We start from the raw sequence: 3845 nt of genomic DNA on the forward strand, positions 1-3845 counted from the left end.
GCTGACAATGTACAAAGGAGACCAAGTTCTGCAAGAAAAAATTAGATATTTACTTCAGCTGCCTGCACCTCTCACTTCCTTAATAGAGCTAAGTGTCCATTCTAAGAATCCTTTTTAGAATCACCATGGACCTCTTTTCAGGGGCGGGGGGGGGCAGGGCTTTAGTAATGCTGTGTTAGTCTTGTCCAGTGCTTAATCTGGCCCAGACATCTGTTTCAGAAATTGGTTCAAGGCAGAAATTTCCAAGATCATTATTGGAGCTTGTTTTGCTCTGCACTGGTGCCCTAGCTGCCAAAAGTATGCCTCTGAACATATTTACAGTGAGCAGGATTGGCCAGGGTGGCTCTGGCCAGGGACACCCATTGTTAGAGGCGGAAGAAAATGGTGATAATGAAAGAAACACATCACACCACTTTCTGCACTTCTCATTTGTGTTTAAAAAAAAAACACAACACCCTGAAATCAATGAAAAAAATAAAACTGTTTTGTTTTTATTTTTTAATGGGGGACAGGGGTGGCACTTGCAGGAGATTCACCTCAGATGACCTACAAGGGTGAGCTGGAATATATGGGAGAAGGCGGTCCCTCAGACAACCTGGACCCAAACTGTAGAGGGCCTTAAAGGTTAATATCAGCACCTTGAATTGTGCCTGAAAACGAATGGGCAGCCAGTGTCATTGCTGAAGCAGCAGTCCAACAGAATCACATCACCTAGCTCCAGTAACCACCTGGGCCACCGCATTCTACATTTATTGCAGCTTCTGAATCTTCAAGGGCACTCCCACATAGAGCATGTTACAGTAGTCCAGTCTTGAAGTCACTAAGGCATGGACCACTGTGGGTCAGGACTGATCGACTCAAGTATAGCCGCAGCTGGCACACCAGCCGAAGCAGGGCAAGCACACCCCTGGCCACTTCTGCCACCTGGCTTCCAGGGAGAGCTGTGAGTCCAGGAACACTTCCAAACTTTGCACCCATTCCTGCAGAGGAGGGCAACTCCATTCAGAGTGGGCAGATGGCTCAGTACTTGAAACAAGGATTTTTTGACCAAGAGAACCTCTGCATTTTCTGGATTTAATCTCAAACTATTGGGCATTATCTAAACCCAAATGGCCTCCACACAACACTCGAGGTCTTCCGCAGACTCTCTGGAAAGAGCTGGCAAGGAGAGATAGAGCTGGGTGTCATCAGCATACTGGTGATACTCTATTCCAAATCCCTGGATAATAATAATAATAAATAATAATAATAATAATAAAACTTTATTTTTATCCCGCCCTTCTCCCTAACGGGACCCAGGGCGGCTAACAACATATTAAAAAACAATAGAATTTAAAAACATTAATACAAACAGATAAAAACATTTAAAAAAACACTACAGGGCCATAAAAACAGTAGTCAGATTAAAAGAGTAAAAGAGCAGATCACCGAGGAATCAAGCCTGTAAAACTAAAAGATGTATAAAAAGTTAAGAAGGCCAGAAATCAGAAGGCTTGTTTAAACAACAGTGTTTTCAGGCCTCGCCGAAAGCTCTCAAGAGAGGGAGCCATTCTCAAGTCAAGGGGAAGGGAGTTCCATAATGTTGGTGCCACTACCGAGAAGGCCCTATTTCTTGCAGCCACCCCCCGGACCTCCTTGGGTGGCGGCACTTGCAAAAAGGCCTTCTCTGATGACCTGAGATGGCGAGCCGGATTGTACGGGAGTAGGTGGTCTCTAAGATATCCTGGCCCAGAGCAGTATAGGGCTTTAAAGGTCAAAACCAGCACCTTGAATTGGGCCCGGAAACGAATGGGCAGCCAATGCAGCCCCCGGAGAAGCGGGCTGACAGAGTCAAACCGCCTGGCTCCGGTGACCACACGGGCCGCCGCATTCTGTACTAATTGTAGTTTCCGAACCGTCTTCAGGGGCAGCCCCACATAGAGCGCGTTACAGTAATCTAACCTCGATGTCACCGTGGCATGGATCACCGTGGCCAGGTCTGCACGATCCAAGTACGGTCGCAGCTGGCGCACCAGCCGAAGCTGAGCAAAGGCCCCCCTAGCCACAGCCACCACCTGTGGATGATCTCCCCCAGTGATTTTATGTCGATGTTGAAAAGAATGAGGGACTGAATAGAACCCTGTGGTATCCCACGCTGTAAACATCTATACTGGGTAAGATGGTGGAATGCCTCATCAAAGATAGAATCTCAAAACACATAGACGAACAAGCCTTGCTGAGGGAGAGTCAGCATGGCTTCTGTAAGGGTAAGTCTTGCCTCACAAACCTTTTAGAATTCTTTGAAAAGGTCAACAAGCATGTGGATGCAGGAGAACCCGTGGACATTATATATCTGGACTTTCAGAAGGTGTTCGACACGGTCCCTCACCAAAGGCTGCTGAAAAAACTTCACAGAAGGAATTAGAGGCCAGGTCCTCTCCTGGATTGAGAACTGGTTGAAGACCAGGAAACAGAGAGTGGGTGTCAATGGGCAATTTTCACAATGGAGAGAGGTGAAAAGCGGTGTGCCTCAAGGATCTGTCCTGGGACCGGTGCTCTTCAACCTCTTCATAAGTGACCTGGAGACAGGGGTGAGCAGTGAGGTGGCTAAGTTGCAGATGACACTGAACTTTTCCGAGTGGTGAAGACCAGAAGTGATTGTGAGGAGCTGCAGAAGGATCTCTCCAAACTGGCAGAATGGGCAGCAAAATGGCAGATGCGTTTCAATGTCAGTAAGTGTAAAGTCATGCACATTGGGGCAAAAAAATCAAAACTTTAGATATAGGCTGATGGGTTCTGAGCTGTCTGTGACAGATCAGGAGAGAGATCTTGGAGTGGTGATGGACAAGTCGATGAAAGTGTCGACCCAATGTGCGGTGGCAGTAAAGAAGGCCAATTCTATGCTTGGGATCATTAGAAAAGGTACTGAGAACAAAACAGCTAATATTATAATGCCGTTGTACAAATCGATAGTAAGGCCACACCTGGAGTATTGTGTCCAGTTCTGGACACCGCATCTCAAAAAGGATATAGTGGAAATGGAAAAGGTGCAAAAGACAGCGACTAAGATGATTACAGGGCTGGGACACCTTCCTTATGAGGAAAGGCTACAGCGTTTGGGCCTCTTCAGCCTAGAAAAGAGACGCCTGATGGGGGACATGATTGAGACATACAAAATTATGCATGGGAAGGATAAAGTGGATAGAGAGATGCTCTTTACACTCTCACATAACACCAGAACCAGGGGACATCCACTAAAATTGAGTGTTGGGAGAGTTAGGACAGACAAAAGAAAATATTTCTTTACTTGGCGTGTGGTTGGTCTGTGGAACTCCTTGCCACATGATGTGGTGACGGCATCTGGCCTGGATGCCTTTAAAGGGAGATTGGACAAGTTTCTGGAGGAAAAATCCATTATGGGTTACATGATGTGTATGTGCAACCTCCTGATTTTAGAAATGGGCTGTGTCAGAATGCCAGATGCAAGGGAGGGCACCAGGATGCAGGTCTCTTCTTATCTGGGGCATTTGGTGGGCCGCTGTTTGATACAGGAAGCTGGACTAGATGGGCCTATGCCCTGATCCAGTGGGGCTGTTCTTATGTAAAGGTCAGAGCACTGAACAGGTGTCATCCAGCATCACTATCTGGGACCTTTCAGCCTAGAATCCCTGCAAAGCAGTGCCTCCAAGCCCCAGCATGGCCAACCAACCCAGAAGGAAACCATGGTCAATGATATTGAAAGCCACTGAGAGGTCCAACAGGGTCAGAAGGGAGGCCCTCCTCCTGTCTAGTCCTTGGAAACGATCATCCAGCAAGGTGACTAGGGGCACAATCCTAACCAATTTTCCACCACTGATGTAGCTGTG

This window comes from Tiliqua scincoides, chromosome 3 (assembly GCF_035046505.1).
Source record: "Tiliqua scincoides isolate rTilSci1 chromosome 3, rTilSci1.hap2, whole genome shotgun sequence".
In the NCBI taxonomy this organism is placed as follows: domain Eukaryota; kingdom Metazoa; phylum Chordata; class Lepidosauria; order Squamata; family Scincidae; genus Tiliqua; species Tiliqua scincoides.